Source organism: Oryctolagus cuniculus, chromosome 11 (assembly GCF_051225735.1).
Source record: "Oryctolagus cuniculus isolate XC-2025 breed Fujian yellow rabbit chromosome 11, ASM5122573v1, whole genome shotgun sequence".
Taxonomy (NCBI): domain Eukaryota; kingdom Metazoa; phylum Chordata; class Mammalia; order Lagomorpha; family Leporidae; genus Oryctolagus; species Oryctolagus cuniculus.
In genome coordinates this window covers 92485208-92512987 of record NC_142877.1, presented here as the reverse complement: position 1 = coordinate 92512987, position 27780 = coordinate 92485208, and the positions used below count along the sequence as shown (strand labels likewise).

The following is a 27780-nucleotide window of genomic DNA, read 5'->3' as shown; positions in this document are numbered from 1 at the left end:
TTTAGCTATTTGAGGTCTCTTGTGTTTCCATATGAATTTTAGCATCATCTTTTCTAGATCTGAGAAGAATGTCAATGGTATTTTGATTGGGATTGCATTGAATCTGTAAATTGCTTTTGGTAGTATAGACATTTTGATGATGTTGATTCTTCCAATCCATGAACATGAAGGATTTTTCCTTTTGTGTGTGTGTATGTCTTCTTCTAATCCTCTCTTTAGTGTTTTGTAATTTTCATTGTAGACATCTTTGACATCCTTGGTTAAATTTATTCCAAGGTATTTGAATCTTTTGGGAGTTGTTGTGAATGGCTTAAAAGTTCTTTCTCAGCCATGGCATTGTCTGTGTATAAAAAGGCTATTGATTTTTCTGTGTTGATTTATATCCTGTCACTTTACCAAACTCTTTTATGAGTTCTGTTAGTTTCTTAGTGGAGCCTTTTGGATGCCTTATGTATAGAATCATGTCATCTGCAAATGGGGTAGTTTTATTTCCTCCTTTCCAATTTGATTTCTTTTCTTGCTTATTGGCTCTGTCTAAAACTTCCAGGACTATAGTTAAAGAGCAATGGTAGGCCGGCGCCGCGGCTCAATAGGCTAATCCTCCACCTAGCGGCGCTGGCACCCTGGGTTCTAGTCCCGGTCGGGGCACCAGATTCTGTCCTGGTTGCCTCTCTTCCAGGCCAGCTCTCTGCTATGGCTCGGGAGTGCAGTGGAGGATGGCCCAAGTGCTTGGGCCCTGCACCCCATGGGAGACCAGGAGAAGCACCTGGCTCCTGCCTTCGGATCAGCGCAGTGGGCTGCCATTGGAGGGTGAACCAATGGCAAAGGAAGACCTTTCTCTCTGTCTCTCTCTCCCTGTCCACTCTGCCTGTAAAAAAAAAAAAAAAAAAAAAGAGCAATGGTGAGAGTGGACATCCTTCTCTGGTTCTGGATCTTAGGGGGAATGCTTCCAGCTTTTCTACATTCAACAGGATGCTGGCCATGGGTTTGTCGTAAATTCCCTTGATTCTGTTGAGGAATGTTCTTTTTATACCCAATTTTCTTAAGATTTACATCATTAAAAATGTTGTATTTTATCAAATGCTTCCTCTGCATCTATTGAGATAGCCATATGGTTTCTGTTCTTCAGTTTCTTAATGTGATATATCACATTAATTGATTTATGAATGTTGAACCATCCCTGCATACCATGAATAAATCCCACCTGATCCATGTGAATCATCTTTCTGATGTGTTGTTAGATTCAATCAGCTAATATTTTGTTAAGGATTTTTTGCATCTATATTCACCAGGGATATTGGCCTATAATTCTCTCTGTATTGTATCTTTTCTGGCTTAGGAATTAACATAATACATGCTTAATAGAAGGAGTGTGGGAGGATTTCCTCCCTTTAAATTGTTTTCAATTCAATAGAGAAGAATTGAAATTAATCCTTTAAATGCCTGGTAGAATTTGGTAGTAAAGGTTTCCAGTCCTGAGCTTTTATTTGTTGGGAGGGTCTTTATTACTGATTCAATTTCCACCTTGGTTATTGGTTTGTTTAGATTCTCTATGTCTTCATGATTCAGTTTTGGTAGATTATATATGTCTAGTAATCTATCCATTTCTTCAAGGTTTCCCATTTTGTTGGCATACAGCTCTTTGTAGTAATTCCTGATGATTCTTTTTATTTCTGCAGTATCTGTTGTTACATTTCCTTTTAATGGTGTATCAATTTTCTTCACTTTTTCAAAAAATCAACTCTTCATTTCACTGATCTTTCATATTGTTTTTATGGTTTCAATTTTGCTTATTCTTTAATTTTAATTATTTCTTTCCTCATACTAATTTTATGTTTGATTCGTTGTTGTTTTTCTGAGTCCTTGAGATGCATTGATAGCTCATTTATTTGGTACCTTTCCAACTTCTTCATGTATATACCATGTGCTATAAAATTCCCTCTTAACACTGCTATTGCTGTATCCCAAAAGTTTTGATATGATGACTGTCATCTACATTTCTTTCCAAAAAATTTTTTATATCTCTTGATTTTTTCTATGACCCACTGTTCATTCAGGAACATATTGTTCAATTTCCATCTGTTTACATATGATCTGGAGATTCTTGAGTTGTTGATTCCCAGCTTCATTCTACCGTGGTCAGAGAAGATGCATAGTATGATTTCTTTTTTTTTTTTTTTTAATTTGCTGAGACTTGCTTTATGACTCAACATATGGTGGTCTAGCCTAGAGAAAGTTCTACATGCTGGTGAGAAGAATGTGTATTCTGCAACTGTGGGGTAAAATGTTCTGTAGATATCAGTTAGGTGTATTTGGTCTTTAGTGTTGATTATGTAAGTCTGTTGTTTCTTTGCTGATTTTCTGTCTAGTTGATCTGTCCATTGATGAAAGTAGGCTGTTAAATTCTCCCATTATTCTTCTTTGGATTATATATCTCTCTTTAGATCCACTAACATTTCTTTAAAATAACCAGGCACCTTGTAATTGGGTGCATATACATTTATTATAGTCATATATTCCTATTGAATTGATCCCTTAATCATTACATAGTGCCCTTCTTCATCTCTTTTAATGATTTTTGTGTTAAAGCCAATTTTGGGTTGGCGCCGCAGCTCACTAGGCTAATCTTCCACCTGCAGCACTGGTACTCTGGGTTCTAGTCCTGGTTGAGGTGCCAGATTCTGTCCCGGTTGCTCCTCTTCCAGTCCAGCTCGCTGCTGTGGCCTGGGAGGCTAGTGGAGGATGGCCCAAGTGCTTGGGCCCAGCACCCGCATGGCAGACCAGGAGGGGGCACCTGGCTCCTGGCTTCAGATTGGTGCAGCACACTGGCCATGGCAGCCATTTTGGGAGTGAACCAACAGAAGGATGACCTTTCTCTCTGTCTGTCTCTCACTGTCTAACTCTGCCTGTCAAAAAAAAAAAAAAAAAAAAAAAAAAAAAAAAAAAAAGTCTATTTTGTCTGATATTAGGATGGCAACAACTTCCATTTTTTTTTCTTTCTGTTACCATGGAATATATTTTTCCATCCTTTCATTTTCTATTTGTGTGTGTCTTTGTTGGTAAGATATGTTTCTTGTATGCAGCAAATAGAAGGTTCTTGTTTTTTAATCCATTCAGCCAGTCTGTATCTTTTAACTGGACTATTGAGGCCATTTTCATTCAAGGTGACTATTGACGACTAGGCCCTGACATTCTTCCATACATATTCCTGTTGTTTACTTTGGATTTCTTTTGTACTTTCACTGGAGGACTTTCTGCCTTCACATTCATTTTTAATGATGATCATCTTTCTGTGTTTCTGTGTGTAGCATATCATTAAGCATCTTAAGGCTGAGTGAGTGGTGACAAATTCTTTCAATTTCTGTTTTTTATGGAAGGTCTTTATTTCACTTTCATTCATAAATGAGAACTTTACAGGGTATAGTATTCTGTGTTGACATTTTTTTCTCTTAAGACTTGCACTACATCTCATCATTCTCTTCTAGCCTGTGGGGTTTCTGATGAGAAATCAACTGTGAGTCTAATTGGTGATCCTCTGAAAGTAATCTGGCATTTTCTTGTGCATATTTTAGAATATTTCCTTTATGTCTTATTGTGGAAAGTTTGATTACAGTGTGTTGTGGTAAAAATCTTTTCTGGTCATGTCTGCTAAGAGTTCTATGTGCTTCCTCTACTTAGATGTCCCTTTCTTTCTCCAAATTGGGAAAGTATTCTGTAATTATTTCACTAAATAGGCCTTTTAGTCTGTTCTCTAATTCCATGCCTTCAGGAACTCCTAAGACGCATATGTTGGGTTGTTTGATAGTATCCCTTAAATCTCCAACACTGTTTTTAAATTTTCTTTTTTTGTTGTTGTTGTTTTTTTTTTTTTGTCTAACTGAAAGATTTCCAAAGATTTGTCTTCCAGCTCAGATATTTTTCCCACCTCACCAAGTCTGCTGTTAAAGCTTCACACCACATTTTTTATTTGATCTATTGAATTCTTCATTTCTAATATTTCATTTTGATTTCTCTTTAAAATCTCAATTTCATGGGAAAAATTTTCACTTGTGTCATGGTTTTATTTTCTTTAAATTTATTTATTTATTCAAAAGTCAGAGTTACCCAGATAGAGAAGAGGCAGAGAGCAAGAGCAAGAGTGAGAGCGAGAGAGAGATAGAGAGAGAGAGAGAAAGAGGTCTTCCATCTGCTGATTCACTCCCCAATTGGCCGCAACAGCCAGAGCTGTACCAATCCAAAGCCTGGAGCCAGGACTATCCTTTGGGTCTCCCACATGGGTGCAGGGCCCAAGGGCTTGAGCCATCTTCCACCGCTTTTCCAGGTCATAGCAGAGAGCTGCATCAGAAGTGGAGCAGCCAGGACTTGAACTGGTGCCCACATGGGATGCTAGCACCTCAGGCGGCAGCTTTATCTGCTACGCCACAGCTCTGGCCTCATGGTTTTCTTTAGTTCATGGATTTGCTTATGAGTGATCCTGTGATTAATTTTTAAAATTCCATTTCTGACATTTCCTCAATCTCTTCAACTTCAAATTCTACTATTGAAATGTTATGTTCTTTTGGGGGGAATAAGGGTGGGGTCATGTCTTCCTGATTTTTTGTTCTTAAATTTCTACATTTGTTTTTAGGTATTTGTGGAGTTGATTTTTGCTTTTTATTTTTTTTTTTTTCTCTGATGGCTTTTATCTTTGAGCTATTCCTCTGTGGCTTAGTGGAATGTCTGTACTTTCAGTGAATACCGAGATGTGTGTGGTGGGTGTTGCCAAGGAACACTGGTCAGTGCTCCAGGGCGAGGCGAGTATCCAAGGTAACTCCCAAGTTGGGTATGGTAGGTATCATCTTGTTTACAGAAGTGGGGGGATGATCACCTCTGTTGGTGTGATCACACCCTTACCTCTTTTCCAAGCTGAGTAATGCCTAGGTGTTAGCTCCCAGAGTGTTCAACCATCATCCACGCTACTCTATGATCTGCACAATCAGTGTGAGCACAGTTTCCACTGCAATTACCTGCCCCAAACAACCAAATAGAGCTCCAAGTGTGATTGCCCAGGGACCCAGCTACACCTGCGCCTTCTCATGTAACCACCAAATCCCCATGGTCTCAGCACATGAGGCGCCCAGAGTGTCTGCGTGCAGAGATTTGTTTCTGCCCTGCCAGTCTGTCCAGTCAACAGAGAGGCAGATTATTCCCCAAGCCAGCTTCACCTAGGCATCTTGATCTTAGGAGGCTGGGGGCGTCTTACTGTTCTACATATGTGCCCAGCTAGGCTCAAAGTCAGTGGGGACTGCAGGTTTTTCCCTCTACTACAATCTCTGGGTCACATGTATACCCAAGAGCTACTCTACTGGCTGAATGTTGCCTCTCCCCACCACTGCCATCAGTACTGCTGAGAAGGCATCCTGTCTCAGGCAGTTGCTGTGCACGCACACAGAGGATTCTGAAACTGCAACCCAAACCCCTTTCTCAGCTGGGCAGCAGGTGTCAGGGTGAAGTTGGGGCAAGATAACCGTACCCCCTCTACTTTCACTTGGTTCACAGGCAACTGCTAGCAACTGCTAGCCCCTAGGGCTCCAGTCCGGACACACGCCATGCTCTCCCTCTGGCTATTTCACCATGAGTTGCTGTAGTCTGGTCTCACCTCTGTCTCCACTGTGCTACCAAGCCGCCTCCTGCTCCAGCTCTTGGCTGCTGCAGTCATTTTTCATGCTGCGCATCAGCACCCTCCACACAGGCCCACAGCATTCCTCTCTATCTTGTAGGATTTCCAGTGTAGTTTTCTCTCCAATTCTCTGCCTGAGAGTGTACTTCCTAGACTTTTCGTTTTTCCTTTTTTCACTACCCTAGTGTAATATGTCATTCCCTAATCTGCCATCTTGGAATCAACACCCCATCAATCATTTAACACAGGACAAATTATAGCAAATCCTGTCAAATCATGAACCTACCAACTCAAAACTAAGCACAAATAGCAACCACAAAATGTCACAATAGATATTATCCCACCAAAAATATAGAATTAAACATTACCAATATACTTACTATATTACTAAAATAGTCTAGAAAACTCCAAATGTAATTATATTGCAGGCCAAATCAACCATGCTGAAAGTAAACAATTGCAGTTAGGACTGTTTCTATGAATTATACCTGTGCCTGGCACAATTTAAGAAGTTCACAAAGATACGTTTCTAAGTTATATCAAAATGTTATTGTCCTGGGGGCTTCCATTGTAGTGTAGCAAGTTAAGCTGCTGTTGCAACACTGGCACCCCATATGGGTGCCTGTTCATGTCCCAGCTCTTCCACTTCCAATCCAGCTACCTGATAATGTGCCTGGGAAAACAGCAGAAGATGACCCAAGTATTTGAGTCCTTGCCACCCTTGTAGGAGACCCAGGTGAAGCTCCTGACTACTGGCTTTGGCCTGGCCCAACCCCAGCCTTTGCAGCAATTTGGGGAGTGAAACAGTGGATAGAAGATTTCTCTCTCTCTCTCCCTCTCTCTCTCTCTCCCCCTATGCCTCTCTCTGTAACTCTGCCTTTCAAACAAAATAAATAAATCTTTTTGATGAATTTATTATCCTAAAAACAACAGTAAGTTGAAAATATTTTAACATGACTTGTAATCTACTAACTCAATTTTTAAACACTTTCAAATCTCTCCATATATGGTGAGATTTAAGATTACCAAGTAGACACAGAATATTCTTGACAGTAAAACCTCACCCAATGAAGTACATTTATACTTATTTTTCAATATCTAAAATAGTCATAATTTTAAATTTGCAAATTATATTATATATCATATTCAAAAACATGTTCTTGGTGGTTTATGTGTGAATATATTGGACATATCTTTGCATCCATAGTAGAAGTAAATTTGAAGACTTTCTGGAATCTAACATCATAAGGGATAGGTCCAAACTGGCAGTCAGTTTCATATATCTTACAGACAGAGAGACAACTTGTGTTTTCATTTGGCCAAATGTTGCTTTTGCTACAAGGCATACTGATACTGAGTAGTGTAAGTGATAAGGGGAATGAGGCCAGCACTGGACAGGAAAAAATCCTGGAGAAATTGACCCAACTGTAAGACTGATGCCCAAGCAAGTAGTCTATAATCCACAAAACAGTCCAATGATCCTCAATGGTAGCTGTAGCAGTCATCTGTATCTGAGATCCATGAGTCTGGCAAAATGTTGTTGTAGGCACTAGATCATCCATCAAGACAGAATGGGCTGTACACAGAACCTGTATTAGTCAGGCTCCGAGACAGTCATCTATCACACTCAGATTGGGATAATTCAAGGGGTGTTGATAAAGGAACTAATTCTAAAAGTGCAGACTAGAGCTCAAGGGAGAATGAAATACCACTACCTGATGTTATGGGTTGAACAGGACTTGGCTCCAAACACTCAGGCAGACATTTAAACCCCAAAGTCTGAAGATATCAGTTAATGGGTTAATATGAATGGTTGATGGATGATGTGGAGACTTGATGGAATGATGGTGGCTGGGAGGTGCTGCCCATGGGAGGTCTTTAGATCGCTGGGGGCTTGCCCTCAGGAGGTAGTTCTCCTGAGAGGGATGATCATTAAAGCCACTTCAGCTAGTGTCTCTCTCTGCTGCCTGGCTTACCATGTGATCCTCCTCTGCACTCAAGCCTCCACAGACACCAGTCTAACGGGGCTGACTGATCCAGAACAATGGGCTTCCCAAACATAAGGCAAAATAAACCTTTTCCTTTCCCGAGAAGCTCCTCTCAGGTTTTGTCGTTAAGGTTATGAGAAACTAATACACCCAGCTAAGCTGTAATCAGTCCTAAGGCAGAAGCAGTGAAAAGTGGGAATCATTCCTAGAATCTAGAAACAGGAGACTGCCCAGAGAGAAGCTCTGATTTTCAGTGGAAGGAGGTGGTCAGTGCAAGAGAACTCCAAAGGGAAGAGGCTGAGGGTGCAAATACCTGTATCTCAGTCACTCTGTTGAATCTCCTACCAGGATTCCCATTGGCCAAGCCTAACTGGAAGCCAGAAGCAAAGAACTGATAAGTCCACATAGATTAGCATGGAGAGGGGAACGTGAAACAGGACGGAGAGGATACTGGAAGGGCAAGCAAAATAATGATAGCACATCTAGGAGAATATCCTATTCCAAACATGATCCCAGAAAAAAAGTAGGAATCTGAGCCCAGCATCTTGGAGAAAGGGACTATCAAGGTGAAGCAAGATATTAGAGCCCTATTCAAAAAAAAAAAAAAAAAAAAGGAAAAAAAATACTAGGTCAGAAGAGGACTCCGCCCCCATTGGAAGTCAGAATGCGAAGCAGAAAACCAAGGCAGCTGGCAGAAGTTGTGCCAGCAATGTGGGAGTAAGGGAAAGTCCCCAGGCATGCTGGAGGACTGGTTGCAGAGTAGAACAGCTCATCCTAGATCCAATTCCCTGATGCCTTTGGCATAGAATGTACTTTCTGCCTGGGTCAGGACTGACATAAGAGCAAGTCAGCGATGAGACTGTTCTGGGGATCAGCAAGCTGTAATTGCAACTGAGAGAAAGTAGGAAAGAAGGGAACTAGCAAAGCACTCACAGACTGTATCATCAGGACCCTAGCAGGGTGACACATTCAAACTAGGAAATGTGAGGAGAGTGTGCAAGATACCAGAAGAATGTAGGGAAACTGCTAGAGATGTATGCTCTACCTCTAAGCTTGAAGCAACAGGAGAAGGGGATATTTCCAAAATCCAGAGCTTCAGCCTGAGACAGGGCCTGCCTGATTTCCAGGAAGAACAGAGCACGTCCAAGGGGAAGAAACCTACGCGAAGGAAACTGCGGGAATAGATCCATGGGCTTCGCTCTCCACCCTCTTCTGATCACGTGCAAGAATCCCCACTGTCCATCCCAACCAGAAAGCAGGGGAGCAAGTCAATTCGTAGGCCCAAAGCAGAACCGAGAAGGGCAGGTGAAGGAAGTAGCAGGGTAGCAGAAGTATCCAGCAGAGGCTATCATGTAATCCTGATGAACAATGAAGATTCTCCCACAAGATACTTACAGGTTACAAAGGGAAAAACAGCAAATCCACTTTATGAAACCTTGCTGACTCTGTCTTGGCTAGTGATGGGAGTTGACATCTCCAGTAATGAAGCAAATTGACATCATGTGCCTGTCCATATGATCCACTGCGAAGAAGACATCACGTTCTGAGTATTCCTGCCAAAAATGCATACCTCAATCTAAATCAAAAAGAATCACCAAGCAAACCCAAATGCAGAAAATCTACAAAATAATTAGCCTGCCTAGTGTCATAAAAGAATGTCAACCTCATATGTCAATGTCAATGTCATAAAAAGCAAAAACTGGTGGAAGAAAGTAAAGAGACATGACTGAATGCAAGTCATGGAATGGGATTTTCTTCTGCTTCAAGGACATTACAGGATAAATTGGTAAAGTGTGGATAAAGCCTGTAAATTAGATAATAGTATTATGTAAGTGTTAACTTCACAATGATTTTGCTTTCTGTGTTATGGTTATGAAATTGAAATTTTTTTGTTTTAAAAGTACAAAAATACACCATGAAATAATTGGGAGGAAAGTGACATGATGCCTACTCTCAAACAATCTAGGGAGAAAAAATACCAAGGAAAAGAAAATGGGAAAATAAATATCATGTTACCATTTGGGGAACTTGGGTTTTTACAATTTTTGCAACTTTCTCTGAGTCTGAAATTATGACAAAAGTAAAAATGAAAATGAGAGAGCTAAATATAGCCATGAGGATAGAAAAAAAAAGTATATATATGTCAGAAATATGTGAGAGGTCAAATGGATAAGACTTAAATGGTGAAAATCTACAATAACCATAAGACTTATCACTTAGGCCATCGTGTAGTACAGATGTCATTACTATGCCCACACTTAACATGAATTACTGTCTGGATAATTTTTTTTAATTTGTTGTATTTATTTGAAAGGTAGAGTTACAGAGAGAAGGAGAGACAGGGAGAGAAAGGTCTTCTGGTTCACTCTCCAAATGGCTGCTATTGCCGGGACTGGGCCAGGCCAAGCCAGAAGCCAGGGTCTCCCATGTGCATGGCAGGGGCCCAAGTACTTGGGCCATCTCTGCTGCTTTCCCAGGCACATTAGCAGAGAGCTGGATCAGAAGAGAGCTGGAACAACCTGGATTCAAACCAGTGCCCATAAGGAATGCCAGTGCTACAGGCAGGGGCTTAACCTGCTATACCACAATGCCAACCCCAAGACATAATATTTTTAGAGTACCCTTGCTAGAGAATCCAAACATTAGGGCCAGCATTGTGGCATAGTAAGTAAAATCATTGCCTGCAATGCCAGCATCCCATATGGGACGGGTTCATGTCCAGCTGTTCAACTGTCAATGCAGCTCCCTGCTAATGGCCTGAGAAAAGCAGCAGCAGATGGCCCAAGTGTTTGAGTTCCTGCCACCCACATGGGAGACCCTCATAAATTCCTGGTTCCTGACTTCAGTCTGGCCCAGTGCTGGCTATTGCAGCCATTTGGGGAATGAACCAGCAGATGGAAGATTTTTCTCTCTCTCTCTTTCTCTTCCTTCTTCCCTCTCTCTCTCTGTAACTCTTTCAAATAAATAAATCTTAAAATCCAGATATCTATCTCTAAGAATTTCCTTGACTTATTTATTACATTTCTATTAAATGGACATTAGAATGACACAGTTGGTGAAATATTAGTTTATTCAAACCAGAATTCTAAATTTCAATTCATCAATAGTAATGGGAATTTAATTCTTCCCCGATGAAAAATCAGGCAATTGTGAATTTACCCAGTATGGAAAGAAAGAATGTCCCTGGCAGATCAATCTCTCCTCTCCAGTCTTCCCTGAGGTGCAGACTTAGTTAGAGATCTTTGAAAGCAGCATGAGAACATCTAGGATACAAAAGTAACTCAGACCTAAGAGACAGTGATCTGGAACTGATAGGGGAATAGAGAACATTCTAAGCTCTTCTACCCTTGCATAAAACACTTTTTCTAACAGAGTTGAGAAATAAAATTATATGTCTCATAGGCTTCTATCAATTGCTAATAGCTCTTGATATAAGAAATTAGTATTGTTTCCTGGATCCTCCCATGTGCCTTATCCCAGGGTACAGAACTGAGTTGCCTAATGCGTAGTCTATTCAATGAACATATACTGAACACTAACCATTAGTACCAGCTTTATAATTAGTGTCAGGTTGATGGGTGGGTATAGTTCATACTTTGTAAGAAATAATAGCTTACAAGCCCTAGGACAGCATTTCTGCCATATTTCTTATAATAGTATCAGTTTTGTGGGTGTAATTTTGAATATGGATTCAGATGTTTAGCAAGTATGAGTTATATCTGTTTTCATCATTCACAGCCATAGCAAGATGTTGGTTATAACTGGATTGCCTAAATGTTGGTGGATCCTATTGAACAATTAACAACTGGTGCCCAGGAAATTTTAGCTGTACTCACACTCAGCTCCTTAACTGAGAGGAAGAGCATGAAGGTGCAATAGGCAACCTTTGAGAGGCTCCAAGAATTTATAAATTTATAAATTCTGTAGTGTAGCCACTGGAAATCACTTCCTTTGAAATAACCATGCTGAGAGAATTCTCCATTAAAACACAAAAAGATCCTCAGATAATGTTGAGATTACAGAATGACCAATCAGTTCACTAAATATTGTGGAAAACAAGAGTAACATCAGAGGATTCTGTGTTTAGGAGTGGAGGAGTCTGAGATGGAGGAAGGGGCAGAGAATGGGGAAGTACAAAGGCACAGAAAGCAAGAAAATCTGCCTACTTCACAGCTTTGGCCAGGGCAGGTTCTAGAACTAAGATCAAGAGGGGTATGGTTGTGTTTTCTGGAGCTTTGCCTAGTCAAGAAGTTTTCTTCCAAGGCAGCCACCTTCATCCCCAATCTCAGATGAACACGTTGTATTACAGACAAGTTGAGACACAGGAGTGCAAGTGTATCAAAATTTTGGAGAATATAGCCCATTGCCTTGGGTCTTTAAATGTGGAAAGTAGCATCAAAATCATTAAGTAATCCAGGATGGTTGTTGAGTCCCTGTTTGCTTACCTTCCTGCGACCAGCCATAGCTAACATTCTGTCCCTATCAAACACAACGTGTGTTCTGACTATAGAGGTCAGCAGCTGTTTGGAAGAGTATCTCCAAGAGTGGAGCTGAACATCTTGTATTCATTTTCAAAGAACATTTTCATCTATGGATATATGTTTGGGATTTCAGGACTCAAAGCCTTATACCTGACGCCTCCTTTTCAAACTGAGCATTCTTCTTTAATTTCTCTTAGCACACAGAATGCGCACACAGCAGACAGCTCACTGGGGCCCCTGTCAGATCACAGCTCATGGTTCAGCAGGAGGGATCTTCCAAGACAAGATCTGAAGGTAAACTGTGCATATTTCCGTGAGCATCGCTCTGGATAATAGCCTATAGTTAATCACTTCAAATGCTGCATCTCTTTCTCGGATAACTTCTATTTTAGTTTTCTTCTGTTGTGATCAAAAAAGAGCAAAGAAAACACACTTATGTCAACTTTCTCCTACTGCTTTGTCAATGGAACAACATTTCAAGATTTTTCCTACCCTGACTGTTTTTTTCTGAAGGCAGATTACACCCTTGGAAATAGAAATCTTATAAAATGCAGGAGCATCAAATCTCTTCTTAGGTTCCACATATGTAAACTGCCTTCATGCTTTCTATCTCGTCTCATGCAAATGAAATTACATAGCACATGCTCAATATCTTGCACATAGTAGCTGAACAGTAAATAGCAACTATTCTTTTCTAAGACTGGTATGTTAAAAGGTGCCAATTCAAAAGCAGGGAAGAGCACAATGATTCTAAGGGCATCAACCATAGCAATTAGCTTGTGTATGGGTTTTTCCAATTTGCAGTGCCTTTTTTTTTTTTTTTTTTTTTTTTTTTTTTTTTTTTGACAGGTAGAGTTATAGACAATGAGAGAGAGAGACAGAGAGAAAGGTCTTCCTTCCATTGATTCACTCCCCAAATGGCCGCTGCACCAATCCGAAGCCAGGAGCCAGGTGCTTCTTCCTGGTCTCCCATGCAGGTGCAGCAACCCAAGCACTTGGGCCATCCTCCACTGCCCTTCCGGACCACAGCAGAGAGCTGGACTGGAAGAGGAGCAACCACGACTAGAACCCAGTGCATATATGGGATGCCGGCGCCGCAGGAGAAGGATTAACCAAGTGAGCCAGGGTGCTGGCCCCCTACAGTGCCTTTTAATACACATTATCACACAACTCTGGGAAGTAAATGGAGTAGTATTGTTATATTCATTTTATATTGCTTCCAAAACAAGTGACCACTTATTACCTTAGTTTTGTAGGTCAGAAATCCAATGAGAGTCCCATCAAGCTGAAGTCAAGGTGGCAAAGAGCTGTGTACCTTTCAGAGCTGTAGAGAATACGTTTCCTTGTCCATTCAGTTTATTGGCAGCGTGTAGTTTCTTGCAATTTGGGGATTCAGGTGCATTTCCTAGCTGGCCATCAACCAAGAGTCACTCCAGCTTCTGGAAGCTGTTGCATCCTTAGGTTTCTGGCCTCCTCCCTCCATCAAAGCCAGGGACGTGGAATGAATCCCTCTCATGCCTCAGATCTCAGCTATTTCATCTGTCACTGAATCTCTCTGATTTCAGCTAGGAGAAGTACCCCATTTTTGAGTGGTCAGACAATGAGATTGGGCCCATTTGAAAACTCAAGAGAATCTCTCTGTCTCAAAAGTGCTTATCTTTAATTGTGTTTTCAAAATTCCTTTCATCAGAGAACATAACAAATTCCCAAATTCCAGGGAATATGGGGTGGAGATGCCTTGCTTTGCCTGACAGCTACCATTATCAGCATTTTACAAATGAGAAAAATAAAGGTCAAAGAAGATAAAAGGCTGTGTAGAGGGCACATAGCAAGTAGCACAGAATGGATTCAAATCCCAAAATCCTTTCTGAAAGGCAGCCAGTATTTAGTCCCCTGCATCTTTATCTCTGTTTACTACCTGCATGTAAACCCATACTTCCATTAGACATGTTTGAGTCTGACATTTCTAAGGAGTTAATACATTTTTCCAAAGCTTCTATGGAGAAGCCAAATTTAGCTGTATTTCCACTGATTTATTATAATTTTTTCCAAGGTTTACCATGTTGAGCGTAAAATTATTTGCCTACAATTGAACATTTTCAGATAGAACTGTAAAGAAAATACATTGCCTGGTGAATTGAGTGTTAGCAAGTTTATACCATGGCACACATAAGTTGCTTCACTAAATGATTTTTCTCTAGAGATGTAGCTCCAAGTTCAATGTGGTATGATTAATATTCATTTGTGGAAAGACTGGTCACTTTGTATTTCCTAGAAAATACAATTTCTAGCCTCCTTTTGTGCCAGTAGAATTTAGAAGCAGAATTTAAATGTATTTTAGTGTGATTTCAGGAAACCAGTAGGTGTTTGGTAAGCCCATTACTAAATACAAAATGTCAGTTGGCAATTCAAGAGACTATGTTATTAAATGACAAATTGTGAAGTTCTGGCTGTACTCTGAAAATAATCACACTCCTAAAATGTAAGGAGACTGCTCTGATTAGAAGTAAAGGATTCTCCGGAGAGAAAGGTGGACAAGAAGTTCATGTTCAGAGTTCAGGTAGGACTGAAATCTCAGTCATGGTCAATCATATACATGAATAATAATAAATGTTTTTATAAAAGAAAATCCCAAAACATAAATGTTATTTATACATTTTAGAATCAATTGCACACTTTTATGAGTTACCAAAAAAAGCAAAAAAACTCCCTTTTAAAAATTCAGGAAGTTTATGCCGGCGCCACAGCTCAATAGGCTAATCCTCCGCCTGCGGCACCGGCACACCAGGTTCTAGTCCCAGTCGGGGCATCAGATTCTGTCCCGGTTGCCCCTCTTCCAGGCCAGCTCTCTGCTGTGGCCCAGGAATGCAGTGGAGGATGGCCCAAGTGCTTGGGCCCTGCACCCCATGGGAGACCAGGAGGAAAGGCCTGGCTCCTGCCATTGGATCAGCGTGGTGCATCGGCGGCAGCGTGCTGGCCGTGGCGGCCATTGAAGGCTGAACCAATGGCAAAGGAAGACCTTTCTCTCTGTCTCTTTCTCTCACTGCCTGTCCAAAAAAAAATTTTTTTTCAGGAAGTTTTGTGTAGAAGCAAAATAAAATATAGATATTAAAATTTTTGAAGAGGAAAGTAAAAATTAATCTGGACAATTAATCTGACAACAGTGCCCCGTCTGAACTAAATATTGAAAAAATAATGATAGAAAAACAGCCAGATGTTTTCCAACCATCTAAGTATATAAAGGTGAAGGTAGTATAATCTTACAGTTGGCTGGCTCTGAGCTCAGAAAAATAAGGGTTTAAATCCTGGCATTGCCAGCGACCTACCTGCTGTTTGCTTTGGGCAACTCACTTGATTGCACTAAGCCTCAATCTTTTCATTAATAAAATGGGGATGATATCATTAGTCACCCCATGGAATTGAGAGAAGTGAGATGATATATATGAAGCACATAGCATCTGGTACATAGAACACTCAGTTTTTAAAAATTTTTTATTTTATGTATATAAAAGGAACAAATTCCATTTATTTCATATATACAACTTTAAGAACATAATGATCCATCTCACACCACCCCCTCTCACGCCCTTCTTCCTCCTTCCTTTCTTATTTTACCTCCTTTTTTTTAAAGATTTATTTTTATTTATTTGAAAGACAGAGTTACAGAGAGAGGTAGAGACAGAGCGAGGTCTTTCTTCCACTGGTTCACTTTCCAATTGGCCACAATGGCAGGAGCTGCGCCCATCCAAAGCCAGGAGCCAGGAGCTTCCTCCAGGTTTCCCAAGTGGGTGCAGGGACCCAAGGACTTGGGCCATCTTCTACTGCTTTCCCAGGCCATAACAGAGAGCTGGATTGGAAGTAGAGCAGCAGGGACTCGAACCAGTACCCATATGGGATGCCGGCACTGCAGGCGGACGCTTTAACCCTCTCCGCCACAGCACCGGCCCCTTGATTTTACTTCTAATTTTTACGATGACATACTTTCAGTTTTCTTTATAATCACAAGCTTAACCTTCCACTAAATAAAGAATTCAATACATATTAAGTGTAAAAATCACTGTTCCTTGAGAGTATAGATAAGGGCTATAAAAATAATCAAATCTCAAAATGTTAATTTCACTTATTCATTACATTTTTTTTACTCTGTATATTAGTTATCACAAATCAGGAAAAACATAATGTTTGTCTTTTGGGCACTGGCTTATTTCAGTAAGCATAATGGTCTCCAGTTACACCCATTTTGTTGTGAAACACAGGATTTCATTCTTTTTTACAGCTGAGTAGTACTCCATTGTGTATATATACCACAATTTCTTTATCCAGTCATCAGTTGATGGACATCTGAGTTGATTCCATATCTTGGCTCTCATGAGCTGAAGTGCTATAAACATGGGAGCAGGGATAATTCTTTCATTTCCTTGAGGTAAATTCCCAGGAGTAGAATGGCTGGGTCATATGGTAGACCTATTTTCAGATTTCTGAGGAATCTCCATACTGTCATCAATAAAGGTTGTACTAGTTCACATTCCGCCAACAATGTATTAAAGTACCTTTTTCCCCACATCCTTGCCAGCATTTGTTATTTTTTGATTTTTGGGTAATAGCCATTCTAAGTGGGATGAGTGATACCTCATTATGGTAAAAACCTCATTGTGGTATTTACTTGCATTTCTCTAGTGGCAAGTAAACATCTTTTCATGTGTCTGTTGGCCATTTGTATTTAATCCTTTGAAAAATGCATGTTCATGTACTTATCCCATTTCTTAGCTGGATTGCTTATTTTGTTGTTGTTGACTGACTTGAGCTCCTTATAAATCACAAGTATTAACCCTCATCAGATGTATAATTTACAAACATCTTCTCTCAGTCTGTTGGTTGCTTGTTTACTGTGTTGAGTGTTTCATTTGCTGTGCTGGACCTTCTTAATTTTATATAATCACATTTTTCTGTTTTTGTCTTTATTGCCTGTGTTTCTGGGGTCTTCTTCAAGAAGTCTTTGCCTATGCCAATGTCTTACAGCGTTTCTCCTATGTTTTCCTCTAGTATTTGGATGGTTTCAGGTCTTAAACTTAGATCCCTGATACACTGAGTTGATTTTTTTGTATAGGATGTAATGTAGGGTTCTTATGTCATACTTCTGCATGCATAGATCCAATTTTCCCAGCATCATTTGTTGAAGAGACTGCCCTTTCTCCAGAAAGTGAGTTTAGCTAATTTGTCAAAAATTACTTGATTGTAGATGTGTGGTTTAATTTCTGGGGTCTCTAGTCTATTCCATTGATGACATGTCTACACTTGTAGAACACTCAACTTTTAACTGCCATGATTATTATTATTAAGAACAGTGGCAATGGAACTAGAAAGAGAAGGGGCAGAGATGATTTTTGAATACAAAATGATGAGGACATTATAAATAACTCCAGACTCTCTAACTGACCATTGAAGCTGAATTATTTAGGAAGTTGATGAAGCCTGAAAGCTGGCTTGATCTATATCTTTACTCCAAGTATGTCACTCAAGTGTGTCCACATAGAGTACAATTTCATCAAGCCAGTACTCTGAAGACTTCAGATTTAACAGCATTGTCCAAAAAAAAACTTTTTGCAGTGAAGGAAATGTTCTTTACTTAAGCTCTTGAATATGCTAGACACTACCCACATGTTGCTGTTAAGCCTATAAAGTATGGGTAGTACAACAGGAGAAAAAAAATTTAATGTTACTTAAGTAATTTTTATTGATTTAATTAATTTAGATTGACTTGTGAGCAGGCTCAAATGGTAACATGTGGCTGGCTGGTGGTTAGCTCCCTGGAAAGTACAGCTGCTATTAAATCCAAGACAGTCAGGGTTCAGGATGTAGGAAACTCTGCAATGTATACACACTGGGTATTGCTGGTGACTGTTGGGGCAGAGATTTTGTTCATAAAACATTCTAAAAGTAGAAGCTTAGAACCAAAGCTGAGATCATGATCAACAGAGAGCTGGAAGTCTGACTCTGTTTTATGATTCAAAGCTAATATTGAGCATGCTCACGATGTCCGATAGCTTAGATAAATTTGGAGGATGAGTAAAGGAAGTAAGAAAAAATATGGGAGACACTGCAACAAAAGGTCATCCTCCCTTAGGGAAGAAGGTTCAGTCCATCTACTCTTGTCAGTCTCTGTGTGCAAGTGAAACTGAAGACAAAGAAAAAGGAAGTAGTTTGATTCACTTCCATTTTTGCCTACTTCATCTATTTGCTTCCAGTTTTAACCCATTGACTGATTGCTTCCCTCCCCTATCTTCTTTTTTTTTTAACTTTTATTTAATTAATATGAATTTCCGAAGTACAGCTTATGGATTACAATGGCTTCCCCCCCATAACGTCCCTCCCACCCACAACCCTCCCTTTTCCCACTCCCTCTCCCCTTCCATTCACATCAAGATTCATTTTCGATTCTCTTTATATACAGAAGATCAGTTTAGCATACATTAAGTAAAGATTTCAACAGTTTGCTCCCACACAGAAACATAAAGTGAAAAATACTGTTTGAGTACTAGTTATAGCATTAAATCACAATGTACAGCACACTAAGGACAAAGATCCTACATGAGGAGTAAGCGCACAGTGACTCCTGTTGTTGACTTTACAAATTGACACTCTTGTTTATGGCCTCAGTAATCACCCTAGGCTCTTGTCATGAGCTGCCAAGGCTATGGAAGCCCCCTGAGTTCACCGACTCTGATCATATTTAGGCAAGGCCATGGTCAAAGTGGAAGTTCTCTCCTCCCTTCAGAGAAAGGTACCTCCTTCTTTGATGACCCTTTCTTTCCACTGGGATCTCACTTGCAGAGATCTTTCATTTAGGTTTTTTTTCCCCCCCCAGAGTGTCTTGGCTTTTCATGCCTGAAATACTCTCATGGGCTTTTCAGCCGGATCCAAATGCCTTTAGGGCTGATTCTGAGGCCAGAGTGCTGTTTAGGACATCTGCCATTCTATGGGTCTGCTGTGTATCTCACTTCCCATGTTGGATCGTTCTCTCCCTTTTTTATTCTATCAGCTAGCATTTGCAAACACTATTCTTATTTATATGATCCCTTTGGTTCTTAGTCCTATCATTATGATCAACTATCTTCTTGCACACTACAGAGGAGGGAGAGCAATGTGGGCATTCTGGAAACCTCTCTTTCTCTTTCTTTCCTAATCTGGTGTATGACTCCTTTCTAGTCTTAATTTCTTGCCAAATTTCTCAGGCTGCCCTAAGCTCTGTTGAGAACATACACTTGCAGTTCCCCAAGAACTGTTTATATTATTGTGTTCTCTGTAATGCCCTCAAATCTGACTCTGTCAGCCTATATGTTGTTAAGTCAGATGGTAGATAAGCTCTGGAGTTTCCTTTGCATAAACTATTCATTGTGTAATTCTTTATCAGGTAAACTAAAGTATTTATGTTTATTATACCATTAATGATTTTAGGTTACTAAATAATAAAAATGAAATATAATAAAAATAATCAATTATTGCTTTATGGCATGTAACTCAACCCTCTAAAAATAAGAGATAATTTACTGATAGAAAAAATAAACTGGGGCCAACATTGTGGCACAAGGCTACCTCCTGTGACATCAGCATCCCAATGGTCACTTTCAGCTGCTCTGTTTCTGATCCTGTTCCCTACTAGCATACCTAGAAGGGCAGCAAGAGATGACCCAGGTCTTTGGATCCCTGCCACCCACATGGGAGGATCAGAAGGAGATGCAGCCATTTGGGAAGTGACACAGACATAGACATAGAGAGAGAGAGAGAGAGAGAGAGAGAAAGAGAAGAGAGAGAATCTTCTGTCTGCTGCTTTACTCTCCAAATAACATAATGACCTTGGCTAGCACAGGCAGAAGTCAGAAACCTGAAACTCCATCATGATTTCTCACGTGGTTGGCAGTGACCCAAGTACTTGAGGCATCTTCCATTACTTTTCCAGGCACATTAGCAGGAAGCTGGATCAGAAGCGGAGCATCTGGGACTCAAACTAGTGCTCAGATACAGGATGCTCGTATTGCAAGTAGCAGTTTAACCTGCTGTGGAATGTCAGCCCTAACTCAGGAGTTTTCGGCTTTATAACAGAGTCAAAGTGAGCCACATTCAGTAGAAACTATACTTCAAATTTTGAATTTTGGATTTTTTAAGACTAGGGATATACAGTATAATTCTCTTGCATTGCTGGGCAGTAGCAGCAGAAGGTACAGCTCCCAATCAGCCAGACTATCATGACAATGAACTACCAACATGCTCTATAGCACACTGTTGCTAAGCTAGGGTGTTTGGTGGGTTAGTTGTAATAAATGCATTTCATTACAATGCATTTCAACTTACAATGGGTTTATCAGGACATAACCCCTCATACATGGAGGAACAGCTACATGAATAATTGGACCCCAATAAAGCATAGTTGAAGCATCAGTACTCAACTTACTACCTACCAATGTTGAGGTCCTCACTACCAGCTACCTGATGAATGTTCCATCTCCAAAACCCCATTGTAGAGTCTTCTTCCTCAATCTACTTCTGAAACTGACTACCTTAAGTCCAGTTCCCTGTGAAACATATTCAGATGTAGACTGCATGCAAGAATTTTTTGGGGGGTCAGCATTGTGGCGCAGTGGGTTAACGCCCTGGCCTGAAGCACTGGCATCCCATAAGGACGCCGGTTCTAGTCCCAGCTGCTCCTCTTCTGATCCAGCTCTCTGCTATGGCCTGAGATAGCAGTAGAGGACAGCCCAAGCCCTTGGGCCCCTGCACCCACGTGGGAGACCTGGAGGAGGCTCCTGGCTCCTGGCTTCGGATCGGTGCAGCTCTGGCCATTGTGGCCATCTGGGGAGTGAACCAGCCGATGGAAGACCTTTCTCTCTGTCTCTACCTCTCTCTGTAACTCCGTCTTCCAAATAAATAAAATAAATCTAAAAAAATTTTTTTTGGAAAGTACTCACAGAACTAACAATCTGCTGGTGAGGAAGTTAGGGAAACTAGACCATGGACTGCAATGCAATTGAGACAAAGGTTTCAACTGATCCCTGGGAATCTCTGAAGTTGGAATGGCCATTCAGGGTTATCCTAAAAATAAAGGCAAACAGACTGGATCTTTGAAATTTCCCCAGCCCAAGGCTGGCGCCACGGCTCACTAGGCTAATCCTCCGCCTAGTGGCGCCGGCACACCGGGTTCTAGTCCCAGTCGGGACGCCGGATTCTGTCCCGGTTGCCCCTCTTCCAGGCCAGCTCTCTGCTGTGGCCAGGCAGTGCAGTGGAGGATGGCCCAAGTGCTTGGGCCCTGCACCCCATGGGAGACCAGGAGAAGCACCTGGCTCCTGCTATCGGATCAGTGTGGTGTGCCGGCCGCGGCAGCCATTGGAGGGTGAACCAATGGCAAAGGAAGACCTTTCTCTCTGTCTCTCTCTCTCACTGTCCACTCTGCCTGTCAAAAAATTAAAAAAAAAAAAAATTTCCCCAGCCCAAACATCACTAAGTCACTGATGCAGAAATGCAGGCGAACCCTAGGGAGAATGCACAGACTTAGGCAGAGTAATTCCTTTTGGCAGAGGATACGTCCTGGAAGAGGAAAATTCCTGGAGAGGTAATTGGCTGTTTGTCTCAGCAACCAACAGTCCCAGCTGTCGACAGATGGGATGAGTGGCTCAGGCACAGCAGTGCATCTCAGCAGCCACTACAGGTGCTGTTCCTTATCTGGATGCAAGAGCAGTGAAAAAGCTAAACTCTTACTGATACACTTTGCACTCTGACTTTTGATTTTATGTCATGTTTATTCAGAAATGTACAGTTTTTGAAATGCTATTTTTTAAGGTAAGGCAAAAGAAAGCAGATTCATATTGGAATTTTTATCTGATTTTCACAAAAACCGATCATTCTACCAATGCAGTGCTTCCCCTACCCTCAAGATCAGTACTTAGTCTCCATAAACTAAGGATACTTCGCTTTCTTTTCCTATTCCTCATCTTCACAACACATTCAACTTTTACCATACCCCCCAGCTTTGTCAATGTGCTGTGGAAATCCATTGCTTTATTTTGTTATAATGAGTCACACTTTCTCAACTTGAAACACAGGTACAGAGACCAAATTTCACTGATGAATATTGAAAAGAGAGACTTCAGAATACAATCTTATTCATGTCACTGTGATTGGGTACAATTGCTTTTAAACCATCTCTTGGGAAAAGTTTCTATTCTGTTTTTAAATATCTCTAAAGAGCTCTTTAAAAACTGATCAACAACCCTCACCTTTAGGAAGTTCTCTCTGATATCTAACCTAAATCTCTTCTACTGCAATTTCAAACCACTTCCTTTCCCATCCTTAATGAATTAGGAAGAGAACTAATAATCACTGTTACCTGTCTCTTATAGTCATTCATATATCTAACTTTATTAAAATTTATTCTAACATTCTTTCCTCCATTATAGATTACCTCACTTATTATTGCTTGGATTTTAACTCTTTAGTAATATTATTTAGTCTTATTAATGCACTTTCTGGCTTCTGTATATAATCCAGAAACTATGGAGATCAAATTTAATGTGTTTTTAAAACACAGTAGCCAGCGCCGCAGCTCAATAGGCTAACCCGCCACCTAGTGGCGCCGGCACACGGGGTTCTAGTCCCGGTTGGGGCGCTGGATTCTGTCCCAGTTGCCCCTCTTCCAGGCCAGCTCTCTGCTGTGGCCAGGGAGTGCAGTGGAGGATGGCCCAAGTGCTTGGGCCCTGCACCCCATGGGAGACCAGGATAACTACCTGGCTCCTGCTATCGGATCAGCGCGGTGCGCCGGCCATGGCGACCATTGAAGGGTGAACCAATGGCAAAGGAAGACCTTTCTCTCTGTCTCTCTCTCTCCCTGTCCACTCTGCCTGTTAAAAAAAAAAAAAAACAAAAAAAAAAAACACACACACAGTAAACATTTAAGTCTTTGTCATTTGGGGGTTGGGAAGTTGACATGTGACAACCTAACATGGGTTAACATTCAAACTGCATTAGATTATCCCTACATTAAAAATGTATATCAGATTGTTTAACCTCAAGGAAGAAACAGTTTTCCCACAAGACTTATTTAAAAGTAGGATAGTATCTTCCCTTATGTGGCAAGCTAATGTAAATTATCAATGACATGTATCAGATGTGAAATGTTCTTAATGGTAACCACAAATAATCTTTAAAATAATGACACATTCTATTCATTAGAATTTGGTTTTGAAGGACAAACATTTTAAGTATTGTTACTTCAATAATCAACACTTGTGTAGTTACTGTCTTCTGTAATTCTAGTCTCATGATATCATTGGCAATTGTGAATTTCTTGACATTGTTCCTTGAATGTGACAGTCTGTAATATGTAACATCTTTCCTGTGGTTTACAAAATTAGAAAGAAAATGAGTGTAGCTGCTTAACAGATTTTACTTTTGGCATATGAAGTTAAAAAGAATTACCTACACAAAGACAAATCAAGGCTCAAATTTTTACATCTTGAGAAACATACGAAGGAAGCATAATAAAATTATAATTCACTTTCTACCTGATAATGTCAAATATAAAGATAATTTAAAACACTTGCAGTGAATTCTATATTCTAGTTAAGCATAAACGTCACATAAAAATAAGTATGTCATGTAGACAGTACTTCCTCCTGTAATAAACTTTTGCTTAATAATGTTATCACCTCTTGAAAGCTGGCTACCAATAAATGGCTATCTACATGAGGGTCTCATGTACACTGTGTTTCAGGTATTCTCTAGTTTGTAGGCTGGTAACTGCCATCTCTGCTTCTTGGAGTCATACTGCCCTTAACCTTCTCCCAGTTCTGACTGATGACGATGGGCTGTTACCAATGTTCCGTGTTGGCCTATCCTATTCTCAGGCTGAGACATGCAGGGGTGGAAAATCCCTTTGCACAGAAGTATCTTCCGCATTTCTACCCACTGATACATTCAAACATGTGAAGAATGCTTTATACGTTGATGGTAGATGTTTCATATGCATTTGTGTCTATACAATAAGCTTTTAAATCTAAGTAGTGTTGTCACTATTCTATATCTTAGAAAGTGAATTTCAGAGAAACTAAGTATCGTGCCCAAACCACACAGCCAATAAGGGCGGAGACAACAAATGAATAGATGTTTATGACTCCAATGCATCAATGTTTCCCATTATACACTGTATATCCTCCATCCCCTGAGTTAGACAGCATAGCCTAGAGTAGGGACTCTGGAGTACTGTCTTGTTTCAAATCCCTGGTTCTTCTACTTCTGAGTTTATGACCTACTTAGTATCTCTGTGTTTCAATACCATGTCCTATAAAATATATATAACATTAGCATGTAACTCATAGAACTGATATCATGCTTAAATGTGTAACATACACAAAGTACTTAGAACAATGCCTGCTGTGTATGAAATGGCATGAAATTAACTATTATTAGTATTATTATTTTACTCTTATCATGCCATAAAATAAATCCCACCAAAAAGCAAATGATATGAAAGAAAGAGGAAGGATAGTAACATACTAATTCAGTAGTTCCCTTTAGAGTTTGAAAATTGGTAACTGGTTACCTGTTGGACACCCCAGAGAAGTGGAGACACCGAGCAAGGCTGCTGGATAAATAAGTGCCTCAGTGGCAAGCATTGGATAGAAAGGGACACTGAAAGCCTAGAAAGAGTTGGAATCAAAAAGAGGAAAGCACACAGCTTCTGCTTTAAAAGTTTATATACATTCAACCCAGACTTCATTTTATACTGTGTTATTGTTACTGCTGGCCTTACGACAGCATTTCACTTCATCCTATTTTGGATATAATCACTGTCTTCATGTAGACCCTTCACTATTCCAGAATTCTTCTCCAATAAAACAAAATCTCTCTTTACCTCATTGATATTAATGAAATTTTGAAACATCATTATTCATTTTCTATTTAACATTAAGAATTCTAGGCACGGAAATAATTATAAAGCAACTTGCAGTTACAGATAGGACCTCTATGAAATCGAGGCCTTAAATTTTTCACTATTTCCTAATTTGGGTCAAGATCTGATAAAGTCAACAATATTTTGACAGTGTTCCAAATGCACCTTATTCCCCTTGATTTGAATTTCAACTTCTTTACCTAACATTCTACTTCTTTGTTGATCAGTGCCTCAAACGATGGCTTTCTGGCTCAGTAGCAGAATTTCATGGCAGCTTTCAACTTTGTATTGTTGCCTAGTACCAAGATCTTAAAATGCTCTAATCATCTTGTCATACTTCTAAAATGAAAGCCTTGGTGGCATGATCAAAGGTTCCATTGAGAGCTTCACCTAGGATTTAATCGGATCCAGTACAGATGCCAGTTAGAAAAATAAAGTTGATTGATCTACAGTGATCAGTTATAAAGAATTGGGTCATTCAGAGGAAAGAGGTGAGGGTAAGAAAAGTTAGAATCATCAGAGTGAAGATCAATCTATTTTTTACTTTCACTCCTGCCATTGTTGCCCAGGTAGACAGGGGAATTCAGATTTCCAACTACCAGTCCAAACAAGCAACTACTCTATTAGAGTAGCAAGAACCTAAGTGCTTACTATGCTACACAGAACAAGTAGACGTATACCATATTATTATGAATGCTTCAGTGAAATTTTAATAATGTCAAATAGCGACTCCTTTGTGTCCCTCCAATAAAGTATACCATAATACCGAGTGCTATAATTTCACATGTTTATTAGTGTATCAATTTCTTTAATTCAATTATATGAGTTTACACTAAGTCTTCTTCAGTTAGCATGGTGCTATCACCATTTACAAGGGATTTCAATAATGGAGTTTCATCTGTCACACATAACAATCCTATGTGGTAGTCTGGATAGGGAGAATATTATCATCCTCATTTTAGAGATTAAAAATCAAAGCAAAGGCAGGCATTTGACCTAAAACACTAGTTGAGCCTCCTGCGAACCTTGTCAGAGCACCTGAATTCAGTTCCCAGCTCTGGCTCCCAATTTCAGTTTCCTACCAAAGCAGACCCCAGGAGGCACCAAGTGGTGGCTCAACAAGTTGGGTCCCTGCCACTCATGTGGGAGACCTGAATTATGTTCCTGGCTTCCAGCGTCAGCCCTGCTCAGCCCCAGCCAAGCCTCAGTCATTTGAGGGCATTTGGGGGGTGAGTCATTGCATGGAATGACTCTCACTCACTCCTCACTCTCTCTTTGTTTCTCTCTCTCTCCCTCCCCCAACCCAGTCCCCCTCTGCTTCTTGAATAAATAAATTTTAAAAAATCAAAACAAAAATATTTAAGTACCTTGCTAAAGGTCATAGCTGTAAATTACAGATCTGAGACTCACCATATTTTCTACTCTGAAATAGCCTAGATTCTTTGCTGTAGCAAAAGTTTCCCAGAAATGTTATCTGAAAACCTCACAAAATAGAGAAAATAATTAATAACATGCAACAGAATAGTAGTCCAAATGGAGGTGTTACCGGAGAAATGCAGGGTTCTTGTCTTCATGCAAGAAAGAATTCAGGCGTGAGACAGAGTAGTGGGAGGTAAAATAGCAAGGTTTATTAGGGAAGGGACATCCATAAGGACGGGTGGGCACCTCTCCAGACAGAACCAGAGAGTGCCCAGTGGCTCGGACTGGGGCGGGGGTGGGAGGTGAGGGGTGGGTTACATGGTTGAGTAGAGAGGAGACCCCCACCTGGCAGGTTATCAGGTAGAAGGGGGCAGGGCAGGATGCGAATACAGGGCTGCCCCTGAAACATTGTCAGGATGGCTTTGAGATGCAGATGCATATGCTGGCCATTGTTACACACACATAAGCTCATATCTGACTTCCTATCTAACGGAGGTATTCATCAAGTTATGAAGCGAGAAAACCCTTGGTGGCCTTTTTTGTTAGAAGAGGAAAATTTTCCTAGAAGAATTAGAAATTAAACTGGACCGTCATGTGTTTCTAAAATGTGTTGCAGCAATGGAAAAGGCCTAGATTCCACACGTGACCAGTACAGATGTATAGTAGAGTCAGGCCTCTGCCTGGGGGTAGTGAGATTCTAAATAGTCCAGTCCCACACTGCACAGTTGCAGGTGATGGTGGTAGACAAAGCAGAAGAGATGAAATGCTAAAAGGGCTTTGTCAGGCAAGAAATTTGGCCTGGTTCAGCAGAGTTGAAGTCAAGGAAAAGAACCTCACAAAGTTGAAGTGAAAGAAAAGAACTAGATGGGTAGGGGCCATCAACATAAGGTAGACATGGCAAACGCCTACTGCAATATTACGGATGGTACTAAGACATTAAGAAAGAAACCAAGAAAACAGGCATTTATTGTAGTACTTAAGTTGCTGTTTGGGATGCCCACATCCCATACCAGAGTGCCAGATTCAAGTCCCAGCTACTCTGCTTCCCTAATCCAACTACTGTTAATGCATACCCTAGGAGGCAACAGATGATATGTTTAAGTACTTGGATTCCTGCCACCCAGGGGGCAGATTCAGGTTGGATTCCAGGGTCCTATCTTTGGCCTAGCCCAGCCCTGGCTTTTGATAGCATTTTGGGGAGTGGAATGGATGGAAGATCTCTCTCTCTCTACCATATCTCTAGGTTACCAACCTGGGGCATATTCTGAGTGTTTTAAATGACAATGGTTTGGA

The 27780-nt window shown here is 40.5% G+C and overlaps 1 long non-coding RNA gene across 3 annotated transcripts in view; it reads left to right on the top strand.

Annotated features, from left to right (window-relative positions):
• LOC149123563 (uncharacterized) overlaps nt 1-27780 on the top strand; it is a 62725-nt gene that overhangs the window by 11238 nt on the left and 23707 nt on the right. For 2 of the 3 annotated variants that reach the window (XR_016216242.1, XR_016216244.1), the window contains exon 2: nt 12326-12422. This is a non-coding gene — a long non-coding RNA (uncharacterized LOC149123563). Of the gene's footprint in view, nt 1-12325; nt 12423-13105; nt 13125-27780 lie in introns of those variants that run through there. The other variant, XR_016216243.1, reaches the window with a different exon arrangement.